General features: G+C 36.4%; 1 long non-coding RNA gene across 4 annotated transcripts in view; it reads left to right on the top strand.

Moving 5' to 3' along the window:
• LOC117879523 overlaps positions 1 to 22,163 on the top strand; it is a 168,306-nt gene that overhangs the window by 15,550 nt on the left and 130,593 nt on the right. For 2 of the 4 annotated variants that reach the window (XR_004646292.1, XR_004646295.1), the window contains exons 1-2: positions 838 to 1,764; positions 3,705 to 3,753. This is a non-coding gene — a long non-coding RNA (uncharacterized LOC117879523). Of the gene's footprint in view, positions 1 to 837; positions 1,765 to 3,704; positions 3,754 to 22,163 lie in introns of those variants that run through there. The other 2 variants (XR_004646293.1, XR_004646294.1) reach the window with 1 other exon arrangement.

Here is a 22,163-nt window from a genome sequence, read left to right as displayed (position 1 = left end):
AAGCTGCAAGCTAGCGACTTCTCTCTCTCACACACACGGACACAACTCTTTGTCTTCTGTCATAGCCTATGGTGAAAAGCAGCTCCTACAATCCCCATGGTGTGGCTGTGAGTGTGATTGTGGCAGTGGGATTGAAGTGGTGGCCACTGACAAGGACACGAGTGACCGTCTGTCCTTTGGCTACAGTTGGCGGGAAATCTGGGGGCAGAGTGCTCCGTGCTCTCAGTCTGCGTCTCTCTTTACCGCCTCCCTCCCATCTTCCTGCAGCCACATTTCCATACAGGATACTCATCTGTGGGCTGGGTTTTCTTTTCTTTTCTTTTTTTTGTTACTTTGCCCCTCCCCCGCCCGCCTCCCCTCGTCACAAATACCCAGCCCTGCACACAGACACACTCTTCACCCACACACTTCTTGACACCCACACATTCAATAAAGCAACTCACCACCATAGAGAAAACACGCTTATCCATGCACAGATACCTTCTACAAACACACCCACCCAAAGACATATTTACACGCACACCCTTCCCCATAACACACAGCCTTGCACACAGACATTCCTACAAACACACACCCTATACAAAGGTTCTTACAGCCTTCCTTCACAAACACACCTTTTCCACACACCCCTCATGTTCTCATTCTCGCAAACACCCATGCTTCTACACAGTGAGTCCTCGCATTATACATGTCCATATCTGTACACACACACACACACACACATACCCAGCCTTCTTTCTCTCCACACTCTCCACAGGCTCAACCCTTCCCCCCAACTTTTTAAAACACCCCCCTTCTAGCTCTCTCTTTGCACTCTCTCTCTCTCTCACTAAGCTCCATAAATCCATCCTAAAATCCATTTACTAAAACTGTTGATGCTGTCCTTCTTGTTTTGAGCCCAAAGCACTGAAAAACAAAACCAACCCTCCTTCCAGAAATCAATGCGATGACGTGAGGTCCCTCTACAAGTTTGCAAGTGAAAGAGGTTTTGGTTTCATTTTGTTTTGATTTGGACAAAAGTCACACATAATGGCAGTGCCTCCCGAAACAAGACGCAGAAGAAGCTGTTCCTCAAAAGTTAACTGGATGAAAACATGCTAGAAAACGCAACTTCTTGGGGCAATTTTTGTAAGTTTCCAAAGAAATGAGTGCTTCCCTCCTACTATAGGACAATGTAGCCATTGCTCTTCTTTAGACTAGACATTTCTAATTTGTTCCGTCTGTCAGAAGGGGACTATGAGAGGGTTTGGTGCAAATTCATTATCTCTGGCAACGCATAACGTATAGTAGGAACTGAAAAAGACCATGGCAATGGATGAACAATAGGGCTTCAGTTCATCAGCAACAAAAGCGTTGGGGAAATTGGTTGAATTTCAGAGCACGTCCTCCTCAGCAGAGAGGGCTGGACTAGACCTTGGCCACCCCCCCCCCCCAAAAAAAAAAACTTGCAAAGCCTCACGTACAACACTTCACTTTCTACTCTGGGGCTTAGGAAGCAATATGGAAGAAAAAACTTTTTTTTTCTGTTTCTTCCGTTTTTCTGGATAGAAGCTCTTTCTAAGTATTTTAAAACCAACCATGCAAGAATTATACCATGGAACTAAGCTGCAGTTTCAAATAAAGGTGATGATCTGCATTTCTGGAGACGTGAAGGAACCCGCTGTCTATGCTTTAAGGGGGGCTTGACCGTGGGATCTTTGTTGCAGTCGGAGATTCAGCCCTTACATCTAGATCGGGGGTCAAATGTTTCTTATAAGAAAAAAAGTAAGTATAATTGGGGGAATATAGAGGATCGGAATTCTTTGTCAAATGGAGAAAACAACTTCATATCACACATGTGCTTCCAGAAACGTGTCTTTATGAATCTGAGCTCGGTTAGTGTCTCTATGTCAGATTCGGGGGCAGTAGCTGCTTCTTCTGGTAACAGGCTGGACACGTTGCCTTATTAGAACTCTCATAAGTTGCAGTGACGACTGTGAGGGAAATCTGATTAACAGGACAGAGTTTCATGAGTTTACATGATGACTTATATTGGTTAACTGATTTAGTACGCGTGATGCTAAACCTGTTGGTCCTGTACGTAGTTAGGTCTGTGAACTATTAATTATCAAACAGATTGACAGTAAATGGATAGCATTAACGTTTAAGCATAGAGAGAAAAAGCTTTTTAGCAATGCCAGAATATCTTCTGAAAATGTATCAACATAAAAATATTCTTCACAGTGGTTGTCATTAGCGCATTTTAACTAAAACTGATTGCTCTCAAATTTTCAAGCTTTTTAAAAATCCGATAACGAAAGCATATGCTTGTTTATGTAAATGTGAAAAGGGTTATTTAATGTAGTTGATATATAAGATTTATATTTTTCCGTGTTTAGTGGGGAAGCTCCAATCCGAGCAGCCATTATTTCCTGGGTTATCCAAAAGGCACCCTGATCAAAATATGTATTATTTTATGTCGGGGTGATTGGTAAAGATTGCATGATATTATAACTATTCACATATTGAACAACCCAGCATAGGAAGCTATATTATGTTTAACACCGACTAAATTCGGATTCAAATCTACACCTTTCTGTAGTATGCGTATGCAGAGGAGTGAAATATTGTAGACGCAGAGCAATCAATTTACACTGGTGTCTTTCTGGATTTCCTATTGCTAGTGTAACTGTGGGTTATTGAGCAGGGAATATCTGTGAGGGTCACTTCAGCAGCTGAATAGCTCAGAACTTGGGTAAGAGTGTCCCAGTATGTCACGGCCACGGTCAGAGGCCCTTCCAGGAACTGAAGGCTGCTGCACAGGTTGCAGCTTAGGCCGAACATAGCGGACTATACAGTCTACAGGCAAGCTGTCTACCCCCAACCTTGATACTAGTAATTACAGCGCACACCCGGACTGAGAGCGCCAGTAGGCAGCATAATTGAAGGCAATGAACTTATGCACTAGTGTTCATCTTCCAAAAGAAGAAAAAACACTGAGTATTCATGAAAGGGATAAAAAAGAAATCCTTCAAATGCAAGTATAAAGGAATACATATCGCTTTGCAACGAACGTCTTAATTATTTTCTAATTTTCACTAATTTCTTACTAATTTAGCTGACATGATTACATTATTTAGATTCACACATACAATGTCTTGTTCAGTAATGCCGTAAATATAGCCTATGATATTGATTTTAGGACATCACTGATGTAAAACACCTGAAAATTCTGGCTTGAAAATACTGGCATAATGTGTTTTGCATATTTTGAAACTGGAGGCTAGGTGGAGCCTCTATCCTTTATCAAGTAACTGGCAGCTTACAGTATGCAAATATCTGATCTGCCTTCACAGTTTTGCCCCCTCTACTCAACAACCCCAAAATATTTTTGCTATTCTTAATCATAAAATTCCTTCCAAAGAATTGTGGGTATTATCTCCCTATTATTAATTATTATTTCCATTTAAATGTTAGTTATGTTTAACCCTTCAGATACCATAGTACACGACTCATTATATCTGCTTTATGGCATATTAGATCATCTGCAGGAAATATAGTGAGTTAAAATATTTTAGTCAATTATTTGATTATATTAAATATCGAGATACACCGCATTTTCTGTACACACATATATTTATCATAGTCAAACACACTATACATACAAAATTCATGGACTGTAAGTGTTAAAATTATGATCATTTGCTTTTTTGGCTATTTTTCAGATTCAGATTAAGAAGAAGGATCACAAGGGATGGCAATAATCAAGAAATGGTAATTTTAAAATTTCATGCTTAATAAAATCCAACCAATAGAATATATATAACATAAAAATAAAATACAAATATTTGCTCTTTAACAGCCCATACAGTGTTTCCATGTAATAATTATTGAATGGGGTTTGCAATTTTTAAAATTATCAGTAGTCTAAGTATCTTTCTGTCTTTTTGTAGTTTGAATTTATATTATATAGCCCTCTGTATGTTATATATCAAACATAACAGAAATATAATCTACAATGAAATATAATCTACAATTGTCTATAAAAATTAATTCTGCACACAATAAATAAGAGGACACTTTTATTAGAAAGCAAACCAGTCAAGTGCCTTACTTGGGCTATACAAATAGCTGTAATTAAATGGCTTTTATACAGGAAATGATTGCCTGTATTGTATTAGTGGACTGTAGTTCACATCTATGTGAATTATATACAAACTAAGTATGAAAAGGGTATTCTTGCAATGACCTAATTCCTTATGCACTGCATAGAATATAAATAGAATTCCTGTATGCATCCTATACACTGGTAACAAGGTGGTCAGATTGGCATTAGAACAAAACTGTGATTCTAATAAGTAAAAAATCATCAACTTTCTACTTTAATGTGAGAGATTGTTTATTCCTAAGAAATCCATGCAGGATGTTTCGACTTTACGTCACAGCCATCTGGAGACCTATAAAAAGATTAGAAAACAAGCATGGCAATCATATCCTCATCTACAGGCCATTAATGGGAATTTATTAGAGAGTGATCAGGCAAGTGTAACTGTTTGGATTCAGTATCTTCCAATATGCAGATTATTTCTAAATTGGCATTCTAACTGTAAAATAAGTTTTCTGTGATCAAGTAAATCAGAAATATCTGAAAACATGTTAACAATTGTTCTTGATAATTTACATTAAATATATGAAAGTAACTTCTGAACTGCAATTGCTTTAACTTCTCACATTTTAGACAGTAATACAGTCACTGAAAATGCATATGATCAATTGATGTATAAATCTTTGCGATATTCAGAATAAGCAAGTATTTTGTGGCTAAGCCTTATTGGACATCTGTAGATTTCTTAGCTAACTGAAAAGTAGAAAATTTAATTGATAATATGGCTAATGAACAGTGAGGTTATAATCCTCATGTTGGCTATTTTTACTTCTAAGAACTCCACTGAATCTACAAAATGTGACCTGTGTATAACAGTTATTTATTGAGATAGTGTGTGATAAGTGAGGGGTCTTTAGAATAGAACCTAATATGTTAATGCTATGCTTTGTATCTTTCAAACATCTTAATTTAAAATAAAAATAATATGATATATCATGCCTTGCATTTAATGATAATTCTATCACATGGTTACATGTTTTAAAAGCATTAATTAATGTGGACATATGTGTATGTGTAGACATATACATATACACACAAACATTATTTGAATTTTCATGTCTGTTACTTAAAGAATTCAATGCATCAGCTCACAAGCCTGTTTTATGTAATAGATGCCTGATCACTGCTGCCTCTAGCCATTGGGGAAAAATCTTTCTATCTGCGAATTCAGAAAAGCTCATTCGAGTTTTACATAATATTGAAATGATTCTGTGCCTTTAGATATATCAGATGTCTAATTCAGTGGTCCCTGTTGTGCCTGTACAGCCTGGGAGATAATGAAACATAGTAACTACATATAGAGTGTTCACAAGAATTCTAACTATTTTGTGCTTGATTTTGAAAAATGTGGAAAAAAAATCACAGGCATGACTAGGTCATACTGTATTATATATCATGTCTGGATACCAAATAACCTTGTTTTCAATGTGATGCTATTTAATTACATATATTTAACAGTACAGTGCTCAGTTCAAAGGTTGAGAATCTCAAAAACACATGAATGGTTTCAGAAGTAGTAATATTTCTGAATGCAATATTTGGCATATTAGTAATATATTCAGGTCACTTCCGGGTGGCAGTATTTTAGTTAGTTAATTTTGGGCCTGGTCTTATTATTAAATTATTTTGATTTCCCATGTTCATGTTGTTTCCAATATGAATCTATGAGCAGCTATTCAACTGCTTTATAAAGTTCTCATTTTACACTGGAAACACACACATATAGACACACACACACATGCACACACACACACACACTCATATATAGACATGTAAACACCTCCACATACATACACATGCACACATGTATATGCCTTACCCTGTCAGCAAGCTATAGAATTAATGCAGCACGAGTTGCAATATAATTGTGTACATTGTGAAAGCAATGTTTACCCTGAATAAATCAACCTATGAAAATACAGGCTAATTTACAAAACATATTTAAATTGATTCTGAAGAATTTCCTATAAATAATACTGCCATAAGTAGTATACTACATTTTGTTTTATTTTACACCATAGAAAGATAGTACCAGTATGATCTTTAACTCATAATTCATTTATAAGTGGAGAGCATTCAATATTATATATCTATGCTGAATTTTTCAATATGCATCTTATATAAACTGCAGCATGGATGAGCTGCTGAAGTACATTTTTTAATCTGAACAGTAAACAGTGTAGATCTCAGTTATAAGATTCATTGTATCACATATAATTGAGAGACCTTTCAGAGTTTGCACTTTAGGCTTAAAAACGCTATACAATTATACTGCTACATAATTCAAAGTATAATGTATTTTTTCATGGGAGGGGGACTTGAGAGATTCAAATGCTAAAACCGAACATAATGCATTTTAACAATTTAGAAATACTTGCCTCAACAGTTCTTTGAGTGATATAAGCATGTGGTTCTTCAATATATGTAGGAGGTTAAAAAAAACCACAATATATCAGCATTTTTATTAAGGCATTTCCCAAAATGATATACAATGTTAGAAAAATATTGCTGCAATGCTCACCTGTATTGCATTCTAACAGAGAGAGAAAGAGAGAGAGAGTATAGATATTATAAAACACTGGAGCCAGGCTGGAGTCTGCTGCTTGCAGCATTCCGAATCAACATACAGAACAAAAATGCACAATCGCCATGGTGCTAGTACTGTACTTGCAAATCACTATAGATACAAAACATGACTGAGATGTGAAGCCCTTAAAACACAACACACCAGAGCAAATTGTCAATGTAATTACACATCGACTCACTGCGTAATACAGAACTGATTCCCAGTCTGAGAAAGCAAGGCCCTGCTTTAAGCAATAGCAAAGTGCCTCACATCTCCCTGCACAACCAGGGTCTGCCAGAAGAGAAATGCAGGCAAAGACGTTATCCAGATCTGAAACGCTTTTATCTGTCCGCAGAGGGAGATTTCTTCCAGTCTTTGGATATTAGAGCGATCTACGCTAGCAACAAGGAAGGTAAAAGGCGGCGGGTTGATTTTTTCCTGCAGTCTGTAGTGCTAGAGGAGGAGATGTTGGTTGAGAGAATAGGAATTGTTCCAGTGCTGCTGCTGCTGTTGTTGATGGCGCGGGGCAGATTGCTGATCACTCATGCATATCAATAACCGTGTGTACTTGAGATTTCTCATGACATCATCATTACCTTGGTCTCCCGCGGTCCAGGACCTCTGACCTTGCCGGGCTGGTCCACATTTTGGCACTGAAAGCCCTCCAATGATGGCCCTTTTCTCCTTCTTTCAGACCGGGGGCAGCAGCAAGCCAGCAAGACCGCATCTTCTTCTCCCCAGCTCTAGGAGCCCTGAGAAATCGAGGAGCTTCCCCCCTAAAACATACATACACACAAGATATTTGCAATCAAGCTGCCACCATTTGGTAAAAAGCTCTATACCGTGCATAATCTAAACGGATCAGGAGCTGGATCCTCGAATCATCTTGTCACTTTCTACTGAAATGGGATTTTTTTCCTCCTTACACTGCGCTGGAAATTGCCGATGGCTTTACATCTTCATAGAGGCTAAAGAGTCTTTCGCGAGACTGAAGCAATTTACAATGCAAATAGAGGCCTGTGAAGGGATGGATGCTTCTCACTCTTAACAGCTTGATGCACCTCAGTAGCTGGTTTTGTTTTCTGATATTAACAGATGAATTGTTGGCTATCGCTGCCGGAAATTACTGGGTGAAAGAAAAAGTTCGGAATAAACTTTGAAGGCAACAGATCTCTTTTGGATGTGTATTAGCTGCACACACACAAAATCAGGTCACAATTGCATAAGAGGATGAATATTTTAAAGCACCGCTAGTACTTCTTCGAGGAAACAACACGTCTGTTTCTCAGAAAGAATCTGGATTCTAGCAAAGAAATAAATCTAAATAAATAAAAATTCTGTGAGGAAGCGAGTTGTTATCTTTGGTTATCTAGCTGTATGAGTGTGTTGGTCTTCATAAAGCTAGATAACCGAAAGTAAAAACTCCTTCATGATCATCGTGAAGCCTGTGGAAATGAAAGACTACATCAAGAGACAGTAAAAACCGAGAAAGGTCAGGAATGCTTATTGAATCTAACATTTTTACAGCTAAAGGTGAGAGTGGAGGAAATTAGATGACATACACATTCCAAAATATGAAGTTGTTAGATGCCATAGCATGGGTAGTAATATGCTGCAAAGAGGAAATGGTGCTGGTAAACAATGCATGTGCAACTTTTGCTGTTAAATACAACAAGTTAATATTTGAAGGGCTGAAGTAATTTTTAGAAAGACATTTAGAATTGAGTATCAGTTTGCAAAAATGATTCAATGCAATTAAAAGGCCTTAGACGAAAAAATAAAGATCTTAGTGCTGATGATGACAATAATATGATGTGGACTAAATTGGGAAAATCTGCCTGGGAGGATCTTAAACAAAACAGTTGGGGTTATATTTCAAATGATATGAAATCAGACTTTCAAAAAAGTTTACACGGGAGTGTAGGCAAGCTTAATAATTTATAGCTGCTGAGAACTCGGTGGAGCTGCACAAAGATGAAAAAAGTGATGGCTGATTTTTATTCTTCTATTCAAAATGCGAGCACAGATGCTTCTCTGTTCCAAGAGGGTTTCCTTGAGGAAGCTACTGAAGCAGAAAGACATGATGGAGACGAGATCGCCTCCCCCCTTGTCAAAGTGTTAAAAAATGTTCTGTGTCTTACTCTGCGTCTAGCATTGGAAATGAAAGTGACATTTACTCCAAAACCCACGTGTGCGCCTCCTCTCTTTTTGTTTAAGGATGATCAGATCTATCCAGGAAACTGCTCTGGCATCCCAAACTGAAATAATTAGGACGTATATAGACCTGACAAAAATGGAAAGGGGGTGGGGAATCTGAGGGTCTGTCTTGCCTAATTGATTCCGTTAAACGGAATGCAGGAGATGTGAACGGCTGGACGCTCCCATTCCCACGCTCGGGGGCAAGTGGCAATGCCATGCCCCGGCAGCCTATGACAGACAGCCCTGTTGGGGGTTGGGGTATGAAAAAAACATCAAGTGCACCACACCATACTCATCTCCATCGCTTAAGAAAGTAGAGGCATTTCCCACCCACAGCCATCTGCAGGCTCCCAAGTGGGAACACCAACTGTTCTGGAGCTGCATACTGTCTGTTTCTGCTAATTCTATAACCACTCTTTAAGCTTCTTATAATCAAGTTTAGCCTTTTTTCTGTGGTTGACGTTTCACAGAATATTTAGAAAAGAAAGGTAGAGAAACTAATATGAAGCAATTCTAAGAAGTCAATTTATTTACAGGGTTCCTGTCTTCCCCAGTGACAAATTCGCAGGCATAATGTTTTGGCCTTACAACTGTCCCACGTTTTTAATAAATGCCTATATATATTACATTTGTCATTATAATTCCCGCAGTTTGGGTGTCTTTTAAAAGTGCATTTGAACAGGATTAATTCTGAAGGGTAGCACTTTTCCTTGGACTTGCCCTAACTATGTTTCCAATGGCACACTATTTTATAATACTATATTGGAAATAGACCCTCTCAAAAGTAGATGAACATAAGATAGAAGAAAATAGTTCTCAGCCTTCTTCATAAACTGAAGGATCAACCTTCTACAGACTGAGAATTTTTTACAAATTAGAAGGAACAAGTAAAATATATTTGTATGTATATATATTTGCCTTGTTATATCATATCTGGTCACATCACACATGCTGAGGGGAAAGGAGTGGAGAAATAGCATACATGAGCATACATATTGTGTTTATGGCTATTTCTATTTAAAATAGAAGATTTACCTTAAAGGTCATAAAATATTATCGATAGTTGTAAAATAGATGTCATTTTATGTCTAAAGAGCTTACTAGTGTCTTTTAACTTAGTTTCAGCTAGAACTCCAGACAGACTTTATTTACATAAATTCCCACTTTGGCTGCTGCGCACGTGCCGGAGTTTTACTACTGTAGTGACCGTTGAGAAGACCCTTGTTTATTTACTCTAGAAGCACTGTTTGTGAGAACAACCTTTCATTGTTAAGTGCCTGTATGCCTTTCATTTATTGCATGTCCAGGGGTGCTATTTACCTAGAGCCATTGTCTAGTACAATTAACATTTACATTACAAAGTGTGTGGTTTTTTTTCCTCAAAGAGGTTCAATTAAGGCAATAAGATGTTTTCTGAGGAAACCTATTGTTTACTGAAAGCATTCAATTGAGTCAAATTACTTAAGCTTTTGCTTACTTCTTGGTCCTTTATGTAAATTTGTTAAGGAAAATATCTAAGGAAAATGATCAGTTTTATAATTATGTGTTCGCCATTGTCATATCAAAATTGTTTTGTACCATGTGAATGTTACATGACGATCAATCAATAAAATACATGTCAATGTTATATTACATTATTTTTATTATTGCTCTTCCACTGCTCCGCTGCAACATGTCCCAGATTTTTCTTTGACATTTCACATTAAACTTCTGATTTGGGGGAAAGAAATTATATTAAAATACTATAGAATGACCACCAAGTTTATGTTTCCAGAAGTTCAACTCGTAAACATTGTTTTATAAAATGATCTCTCAATAAGATGGGATTTCTTCAAAACCTAAAATATTCAAATAATGTACAGTTTTAAGTAAAAAAAAATCCTGTAAATATCAGTTGAGTAGGCTTTTGAAAGCTAGTTTTAACATTGGCATAGCCCAGATCAAGTTTATTTAGCATACCACTGCATTGTAAAACAGTTGGCGTGAAGTTGCAGGTTGCGTGAGGATGCATGTTAACTAGTAGGAACCCAGGCTTATTCTTTGTGAAAAGGGAGTAGCAGATTGCTGTGCAAGGCCAATGTTAAAAAGGCAGCTGAATTTAACACCATCTGGAAGAAAAGATCCCTTCACGACTTTCTCACACCGTCAGACAAAACTAGTGTCTCTTGTTCTGAGCCCTTGTCTATGCAACCATACAATACTGAGTCATTATACTTTTGCTGAGAGAAAATTTGAGAACACAATATGGGTAACCAGTGAATGACCAAGTTTCATTGTGCCCGCTTAAGTCGATTGAAATCTACGTCTAGAGCCATGAATGGTAGTATTGTTTTCCTCACCGGGGCTGTACTAAATGTCAGCACAGTGTAAAGAAAAACGTGAAGTCTGCAAATAACTTACCAGATCTCAATTATAATATTTTCCCACACTAGAACTAATATCATTGCTAGGGTCTACAATGCACAAAATACAAAGAGAAATGAAAAAATGAGTTCATTTACAAGTTATTTTGAGCACAAAATTTTTTATTTTCTGATGGGAACTTTAATTCGGCATGTAGAACTGAATAATCCTTTCCTGAGAAGTTCGAGTTACAAAACTGCTTCTTATATAATTAAGTAAATAAACTATGTAAACAACTTGTATCCTGCAACTATTGCAACAGTCTAGCATGGGACCGTTAAAACGTTAATAGGTGTACTCTATATCACCCGGGTCGCTTCTTCTGAGTTGAGTCTAGAGAAAGATTTCTCTTTGAATATTTTAGAAATAAGGCTGAAGTTAATAAACACAATGGTGGGAAATATATTTCTGCAGATGTTGCAGAAATGCATCAGTACTTCCCAGTTGAGATGCAGGAACCATAAGAAATGCTTCCAATTCTCTTACTTTTGATTATTTTTTTCACTTGATAATAAGTTCTATTATAAATGCTAATCAATTTAGTCTTGCATTTAGCATTCACATATATCAATTGGCAGCATACACAATGCAGACTGAGACAAGGAAATAGTTCAAAAAGATTACAAGGAGTTAGTTATATATATTTTATTAGAATGTCTATGTTTTAAATCTAATTGACTGCAATTTTGTTAGTGTGTCGCAAAATGCCATACAATTCTTAACATGAAACTGGAAAACAATGAATAACTGTACTTTTGCTGAATAATACATCTGTGCCAGCCCATTACCTAGTATAAGCAGGAACATTAATTGCAGTATTTGACATTCTGAATCCTACTGTGTAATAATGAAAGAGAGACTAGCCAAAATGACTTGTAAAAAGTTAATGTTGGAAAAGTTACATTTTCTTAACCAATAGTGGTAACTTCTCTTGTAACAACTTTTAAATTAAGAAAAATAGTAGCAATTATACAGAGAGCATAATGACATAGGTATGAAATCAAATTCCATTCATAGTAGGTAGATAGAAGAGTCAAAACTTTTAAAACACTCTGCAGATCATGATGCTAATGGAACTGTTTGGTTGGCAGTAATAAAAGGATAATATTGTACAAAAAATGGCAAACAGACTATATTTTCCACTACAGAAAGTGTATGAATGGACATAACTGTAACTGTATCTACCCCCTACTAAAGTTACCTTTGATATTTATTAAAATGAGATTAAATTTATTATTTATAGTTTTAACCAAACATTTCATTAAATCTGTTTTAGTTTCACTATGTAGTTAAACAGTGTGTGTTCTCTTGTTAGTTGCATTGTGGGATTTCTTGTTTGGATTGAAATGTTTGCTTCTCATTTCCTTTGGCTGGCCAGAAATGGGGGAGGGGCAGAACAGTCCTACAGAAACATTATAGAGAAAACTCCATTCATTTGTAAAAACACACACCACTTTCATAGATAGCACAACAAAAACACTTTTTTTCATTATTATACCTTAGAAGAAAGGAAACATGAATATTTGACAATTATAATTTCCTAGGAAATGCATAAGATTATTAAACTGGGTCTATTTCATTGGGGGTATAGAAGCTCTTTGACTTTGCACTTGTAATTTAGCAACAACTAACTTTTTTCCCTTGAAGCTAGTACTTATTTTCTTTTACTAACTATTAACTGAAATATGCCAGTAACATGTTATATCTGGATTGAACCAGGGGTGAAATTTAACAGCAAGGGCCAGATATTGCTTCCAGTGTAGTTTTGCCATTGACTTTACTGAGGGCAGGATCAGACCTCAAATCAGGGAAGTCCAACTGAAATATTTGGAACCCACTCCTGCTCTCATTGAAATCAATAGGAAAATTCTCCCTGGCAAGACCAGGCCATTAGTGAATCAAATCCTTGGGCCCAGTCCTGCCTCTACTGAAGTCTATGTTTTTTCTCCTCCATTTACTTAAGCAAGAATAGGATCAGGCTGTAAAAGTAACTGTTGGACTTAACTGATTTGGATGCCCATCCTGTATCATATTGACAATATTAACTGGAGAAATCTGTTGTAATCTATGTCTAGTTTGCTAGACTGAGTATAAAGTAGGGTTTTTTTGTCTTATTTTTCTAATGTATTGTCTTTAACAGATAAACACTTGAGGGAGAGGAAAAATATTTAGGAAACAATAAGCATATTGATTTTGGGGGGAAATCAGAATATTGGATTTTATTTTCTTTTTAAAAGGTTGGTTGTCCCATAGCATGGCAAAGAAATGAACTGACCACTGTTGCTATTATTGTCAGCACACACTTCATGCTAGCTTTGCACTGGCACTGTGCAATGTGAGCTGAGTGCACTTCTTTATGTAAGATGCTGAATGTCCTATAAAACTGAAGGATGGTTAGACAAATGCGGATAGCTGGCCTGTAGCAGTACAGTGGCTACCACCTATGCTCGGGAAAGCAAAGGGAGAAGGCGAGGTGCTTCAAGTGTGTAAACTCAGAAAACTTAACCACGAGGAAATGCTAAAAACTATTGTTTTGTTCAGAACCCTACAGTCTGTTTGTCAACAGGTGAATGTATTGTTTCCTCCTAAAGCTGAGCAGGTGCAGGAGGTGCGCATGACTCAGAATGCAGGTTGCACTCAGCCTCCCACAGAGACTGTTGCTCCTGCTGAGAGGGCTGGGGTAGCAGCGGCAGCGAGCCGGTAGCTGGGCAATACCACGTTACTGTGTGACAGGCACCAGTCTGAGCACCTCCTGGAGGAGCGATCCCCTGCCTTTCTGGCGAGAGCGCTGATTGGTGTTTCCCGGGAGACAGGATGGCTGATCTCCTGGACTCGATTTGTTTTCTCCTCCCTCCAGCGCAGGCTCAGCCCCTACAAGGGCAGCACAGTGGTTTCCCAGTCCTCTGCATCGTCAGGTTGGTCATGTCAAAGCTCGCTCCCTAATCTCCCACTCCCCGGGGGTTGCTGAGTTTCTTTCCACCACGGTAATAGTTTATCACATAGGGTTTTTTGGTTTGCAGGACCACGTAGTCTGCATTATTAATGACAACTATTAATTGTTGTTAGTGATCATTATTATTTTCTAAGAGGCATTAACTAGTGTCTGCCAGTCTCGTAAAAACCTTATCGAAGTCCCCTCCTCCTACCAGATATCATATCGCCAAGTAATTGAGTTATTATTACTATTGATTTGTCATCATGTCAGTGTTACCATTTGCATGTGGAAATCTCCTTCTGTGGATGAAGTGAAAAGAACAAGGCATTTCCCTTCTGGCTGCGCCTGCTCCTTATCTAATAGCCAAAGTCTAACCCCTTTCTTTTGGGATGACTAGGCTAGTCGTGACTTTCTCTATCACTCCGCCTGTGGTAACCCCACTGCAAAACTACAATTAACTCGACAAACAATCTGCAGATAAACGATTGACAGTCTGCAATGGCTATGATTCACGTTTACTGTGTGCAGTTATGTGAAACTTTGCAGACACAATTGTGTGTTATTGCTCTAAACTGGAACATTACATTGGGGTTCAACGACGCTTCTCACAGAATTTCTCTCTCCTCCCACCTCCCACTCGTCCCAGCTCATCTCTCCCTGGCATGGGATTTGGTGGAAAGATCGAACTCCCTGGTTGGCAGATACAGTATAACTTGTCCAGAGAGTGCTATTCCACCCCCCCTCCCAGATCTGGGTCTTAAGTACTTACCAAAGCCAGTTAATAACATCATGCATGGACATTTAAACTTGTTGTAAGTTCCAGAGAGGATTAGAGAGAAATCACGCTGTGCGCAGCTAATGATACCATCTTAACTCTTTAACTGGGAGCTAAATCCACCTCAGTATGGCAAACAGGCTGCCTTCCTCCTTGACTGCGTGGGCCGAGGAGGAAGAGGAGAAAAACCAAAGAAGGCACCATGATACCTGTCCAGAGAGGGACAGGGAAAGGGATACTAAGTTGTCCTCAGTTCCAGATATTGAATAGGCTTGTTAAATTTGCCAGTGTAAACATTGCAATAATATTCAGATTAATGTTGCGTTCTTAGAATACACCCTTAACGACTAATGTTGACTATTAAGCCGGAAGGCGAAGCTGTTTCTTGTTTCATAGGTAAATACAGCAGCAGACTGGATATATCATAGAATTCTGATGTAATGGGGTTTCGCAATAGATTGACTAGGAAGGCTAATTTTTCTGCATACTAGATTGTTTTGGTTTAATTAACTATGCGCAGGCTTTGATACAATGGAAATGCTGTTTTTTTCTGAATCGTTAACAGTAACCGTTTCTGTCATTGGGTTTGCGCTGTAAGGGTAGGCCCAATTATATAAGGTGTTATGAACTTGAATTCCTGGCATACAAAAATAGACATGCTCGGTATCATACAGGGGGAAAAAGTAGTATTTTTAAAACGATATATTGGTAGCTACGTGTTTGTAATATTAACTATTTTTATACTGGTTACTGCTATTCTCTGAATTCGTTTGAAGTGTTGTAGTGGTGTTGGTTCAATATATACCTTCGTGGGTTCTCTGAATTTTTAAGAGAGAGTTGCATTTGAGCATAAGACCTAGATTCGAGGTATCCGTGAAATAATTTATAGTGAGATGCTTTGGAAGTGATGTATACACAGGCGCGCCCTGGCAAACACACATTAGGAGCACAGAACACAAGCATTAATACACACACTAATTATACATTACACACGTGCACAGAAAGTCCACGGTTAAAACTCAGTTGTTCTTTCAGGTCTTGATTAATTAGTGTGTGTGTGGAGTTGGGAATGTGTCTTTCAATCCTTTGTAGTTCTACTAAAATCTGAGGCACGTGCCATTGGAAAGCAAATGAACATCATAAACTGAATTTTTATTAGTTTATTTTACATACATTTTGCATACCTTTTAAAGCGTGATATGGTACGAATAGATGTCCTTTTCTATTTGTTTCCTATTTTGGAAATGATTAGCAAATTATGGCCCCGATGATCCTGCAAAACTTTCGGCATCAAGTAAAGTTGTAATATGTAAAAACGCCTCAATGAGCAGGATCGCCGAGCCCTATATGACAGACAGCAGCAGCAGTAAAGACATTGCTCAAATATAAAAAGATTTCTGTAGGGAACATCTGCCTCTCATTTATATATAATTTTTGGGAAAGTAGGAAACAGGACAAAAAGCTACAACTAAGAGACAGTGGAAAACGCACAGTAATTTACCTTCGCTAGATCCTAGGAAGAAGTCTTGGGTCCTTCCCCATATGTCTACTAGAAAAACAAATGTGCCACGTTTTTGGTCACTGACGTCAATGAGAGCTTTCCCAGTTGACTTGAATAGGACCAGGATTTGGACTTGTATAAGAGGAAGGAATATATGGGCTGATAAGGATAATTATACGTTAAAAGAAACTGTGTGCACATGAAAGGGGGGATTTAATTACATTTAAAAAAAACAGACTTTTTATTTTAAAATAAAATAGGATACGTTTACTCTGTCCATGTCAGTTTACTGAAAGGACTGTTAAACTAAAATACACTTCACTCCCATTATAATGTATACTATCTTTGGGAAACAAGAATTTCGGGTGTTATAAAAGAATATTATTATCATTAGAGTAACAGTAATGGTTAATGTAATTGGAATCTAAGACACAATAACCTTATATGATGGAGCCAGAGCCAGTTAGACCTACATCAGAAAGCCTGTATAGTGAGGGTGGAATGTACATGTGTAATTTTTCCTTTACCTGTATAGCTCAGGAACCATTGGGGCTACATCAGAAAATGTAAAATTAACACTATTTTGTACAAACTATAATTCTTAGTCACCTTCTATTGCAGATGGCAGCTTCTTTTGGACCACCTATGATTTCTCCATACTTGCATAGAAAGACTATTGCCTTGTATTAGGATTGAAATTGAATTAATACTAATTATTAACAAATTTTTAAATAAGAAATGTGTGCTTCAAACCAGCACTTTTATAATCTTCTTCTTTATGACTTTATAAGCATTTGGTGGAGCCATACATTATATAGGTTGTGCTTTGCTGATTACTAGAGATTTTATGAGGTACCAATATTTTTACCAGTAACCATAAATATATTGCTAGAAAATATGACTATGAATATTATATCTTCATATAATTACACATAATGGAAAAGTGGCAATAAATATGTTGATTTACATATTAAATCTTAGATTAATGCATGAGTACCATGTAGAAGGAAAAGATGCATTTTATTTTATAAACATATAAATGAACCAAATTGAAACCATCAGTTGTTGGGTGGTTTAGGCATAAAGTGTATTTTCACCTTTAAAGACCCATACTCAGTACCTGTATGAAGGTATTAAGTGAAATGAGTTTACAAAACCTTAGTGAACTGGGCAGAACACTGCAAATGTTGCAAACTTTTTTGATAAATTTACCTCTACATTTACTTTAGCTACTAAGGAAAGATACATAGTATGACTGGTAACACAGAGTCAGTTACCTCCATTGCCAAGTTATATGCACTGGCTAGAAGACAGGATTTCAATTTCTCATATACTGTCCTTTAACCTTCATGATCAATAGGATCATTTAAAACAAACAAACAAAATCAAGTAAATATTTAGAGATTATTACTCTAATAAAACAAATGTTTCCACTGATTGTTGGAAAAGTGAGTCTTAGAGATTTTATAACTGATTATATTTAACTTTAGTTCTGTTCTAGCAGAAATAATATTTTATTTGATTTGGGGATTTCTAATCCTATTTTGTACTAAAAAGTTACATTTTGCATAGAATATAACTTAAAAGGAGAAAACAATATTTATAATTTCATCATTTAAAAATGATTCATCAAATGTAGCAAAGTTAGATATTATAACATCTTGCACATAACTACATTATTAAGTTAATCTAATGCTCAGACTTATTACCACATTCACGGGTGTCTTTCTGATATCTCTCCAGTCCACTGGATTTTGAAGTGTGATTATGTAAATTTTTCACTGATAAATAAATTACTATAATTGTAGTTGAAATACTACTGAAATTCTTAAGACCATTGCATCTAAATAATATATTATGCATTACTTAATTATTTATCAAGACTAATTCAAAATAACTGTAGGGCAAAGCATACATTTATTTTTAAATCGCCCTTTTTGCACCAGGTACAAAAACGTTCCAGATTTTGTGTGTGTGTGTGTGGGGGGGGGGGGGAATGAGAAAAAGAAGTTTCTCTCATTAAATGCAAGATTCTTGTTTGGCCTAATAATATTGTCACAGTGATGCCATTCTTACAGTGACCATAATACCAGTCTGGTAATTAGAATATAAATTTTGATAAAAAGAGATGTGATTTCTGTTATCATTAATACTAGAAAGCACAATTAATATGGGGCATAAGAAGAGACTCCATAATCAGTAACAAAACAGTATCTGTTTTAACAGTCACACAGGTATAGTGGGGAACTGGCAGGATTTGAGTGTTTTCAAAATTAAAATGATGTGTTTTCTATATTTAAAACTGACATTCTGTACTAAATGTGAAAAGTCACAGTGAACAGACTAGTGACTATTGAAAGCAGTAGACTGCTTTCAGAAAGCCCATTTCACTGCACCTTTCAGGGAACCTCATGTTTAGTCTTGTGCAAATTCTAATTCTAGATTCTATTCTAATCATCATGTAGAAATCATCATAGGTATCATAAGTGTCTAGTTTATACACAATAGTCTTTTTTCTTTTTCAGGCCACACCTTTATCTAGCTGCTAATGAAATACAGGAGATTGATTGCAGAAAACCTGCAAGGGCATATTTACTGTACCATATATAGTAAGCCCCATTTGGTGCATTAGCATTTAGCCATTTTATGCAAATTTAGTGAGAAAATAACTCATGTATATGATTTAATATGCATCAGCGATAACTCGTAACATCCTTATAAGAAGAAAGGAATTAAAAATTCATTAGAAAACTAGACTAATGTTGCTACATGGTTATAACATTATTAAAGCATATTTCAGTGTTTTGCTTACACTAGTATTCTCATCATGGTGCCACCATTTCATGACAAAGACCATAGAGGAGAAAACATTCAACTTAAAATGTCTGCTGGCACACATCGCTGGATTTGTGTGTCACTAAACAATGAACGAGCATAGCCTTGAATACCAACTATTTAATTAGCACTTTTGCCAGCCATGCATAGAAAATAGCTCATTTACATGCGTCATGCTTAGCGATTATTCCCATAAAAAGTTACCAATTTTTTGTTTAATGTATGTAGGATTCTACTACACCATCATAGGAAAATCAGAACATATGTTATTATTTAAAAAACCCTGAAATTCAGAGATTAAATTAAAACTTGTAAAGTCTTGATATTTCTCTTGGAGATATATTTTAATTATTTAATTTAACCTTAAGTGTGCCACAAAAGGATGGATACAACTAATAATTAAGAACTTCAAAGAGCAACAGAAACCCTCTAATGGCCCCCAGTTTAATTAAAGGCTATTATTACAAACCTCTTGAACATACAGTTACATCTAATGACAAGTGGTGACTTGTAAACGCTGCATTTCAAAGATACAAATATCTTATTCTAAACACTATTGATAGATTATGCTACAACATGTATATCCACCCACTGAAATATTTTATTTTTAACATCAATGCAACACTTTAAAGAAATTAAATATTTCCATCACTTTGAAAGTATGAGATTTTGAGGTATTTTGCTTAGAATCGTTCATTAGTTTTATTCACATCTCTGATTCAATCTGAAACAAACAGTATGTCTATGAGGAAAAAAAGTCACAGTTAATTAAATAAAAGTCAGCCATATGAGCACAATTTTTTAATAACATATAGCATGTATATATGCATACACATACTGCACATGTGATACATAATATAAATAATATATGTTTAACTTAACATTTATTTTAAAATATTATAGCATATTGCCCTAACAAAAATGTAAATTAAAATAGTAAGCAATTGTTTTAGCAAACAGAACTAATGTACAACTTGAATATCTACAGGAATGAAGGACAAAGAAACTACCAAATGAAAGGGCATTACAAAAGCCATTATTCATATATAGGGCCCAATCCTGCAACTTTCAGTTACTCAAGTAATCATTATTTATGTAAATTACTCCACTGACTTAAATGGGACAGCTCATGTAAATCAGTATTAAAGTAAGCACGGTGTCTAGATTGGGCCTATAGTATATCAAGTGAAAATAGTTTATTAATGCAAGCAAGGCTACATAATGTGAGTTTTAAAATTGAGTAAGGTAGCCATTTTTATCTGTGTTGTATATGTTTTCATCGACGTGGTTTTGCTATCTCAAACGAAACCCAATCCTGTAGTTAAACAGTCATTAAGTAAATGAAACGTTAAAGGCAGGGAGGATATTTAAAAGCACATTCGGCAATATGTAGATTCCAACTTACAATTAAATAAAGCAGTATTTAATTTTAACATTATACCAGTCTGTAAGTGAGCAACTGCCGTTTTCAAAAACATCTATGAAATCAAATATTTATATAATATTAGATAAGTGGGAAATGTTACATTTATTTTATAGCCTACTATTTTGAATATATGTTATCTTTTTTCTTAATCCCTGCAAAGGACAAAAGAGAGAATTTTTAAAGGGTGAGGTGATGAATTATTTATTCCAGTGAAAGTTTTATAACATGTAAGTGTACAAAGTAAGATCCCTTAGCACTTCAGATAACTAAACTATAATAGAGTAACAGTCAGTGACTTTGGGGATATCTAGTTCTTATGACTACTGAATTTATAAATATGCATCTCCACTTATGTTGGTATAATTTACTATATTTACATCTTTACAATAATATGGAAGAGGGCACATGAAACAGAACTTGAGATACTAAATTTGGAGGCACTGTAAATTCCAGTGAGGAGATAGATATAATAAAAACTAACCAGGAGGGGTTAGATGTATGGTCAAGAAATAACAAAATGGGATTCAACTTGGAAAAATACAAGCTAATACACACCTGGGAGAAAATAATCTGAAACACAGATATTCAATGGGAGGGAGAAAGTTTGAAAGCAATAATGCTGGAAGAGATGCTCGGATTAAGGTGGGGAGCAAATTGGATATAAGGTTATATAGTATGGCAGCAAAACACAGACACACAGAAACACCCCAACACACACCCACTATGCAATACAATTTTATGCAGCATAGATAAAGGCATATTTTGAACCTGGGAATTAATAAATTCCACATGGCATTGAGACTACATCTAGAATACTGCATATAGGGCAACTTCAGGACAAATCTGAACCCGAAGTACACCTCTACCCTGATATAACGCTGTCCTCGGGAGCCAAAAAATCTTACCGCGTTATAGGTGAAACCGCATTATATTGAACTTGCTTTGATCCACTGGAGTGCACAGCCCCGCCCCCCCGGAGCACTGCTTTACCATATTATATCCGAATTCATGTTATATTGGGTCATGTTATATCGGGGTACAGGTGTATCAATCAAATTGAGGGAATTCAGAAGAAAACCAAACCAAACCAAAAAACATAACATTAAGGGGCTGCAGGCACTGATTAATGATGAAATATTGGAAGAACTAAGTTGGCTAACTGATGAATAAAAATAGAGGGGAAAATGCTAAATCTCCAAGCCCTGGCAGAGTGTCAATTATGTCCTTGGTTGTTCATGCACATGGCTTTCTTTTGACTTCAATTGAAGCCTGGTGGATTCATCTGAAAACAGAATTTGATCTTCAAGAAGGGGAAGGAATTATGGTCTAAGAGGATATAACTAGGACTAATATACTAGGAGAAACTGAACATAGGAAAC

This window comes from Trachemys scripta, chromosome 6 (assembly GCF_013100865.1).
Source record: "Trachemys scripta elegans isolate TJP31775 chromosome 6, CAS_Tse_1.0, whole genome shotgun sequence".
Lineage (NCBI taxonomy): Eukaryota > Metazoa > Chordata > Testudines > Emydidae > Trachemys > Trachemys scripta.
The sequence above is the reverse complement of the archived record's forward strand: the minus strand, read 5'-3'. Positions and strand labels throughout refer to the sequence as shown.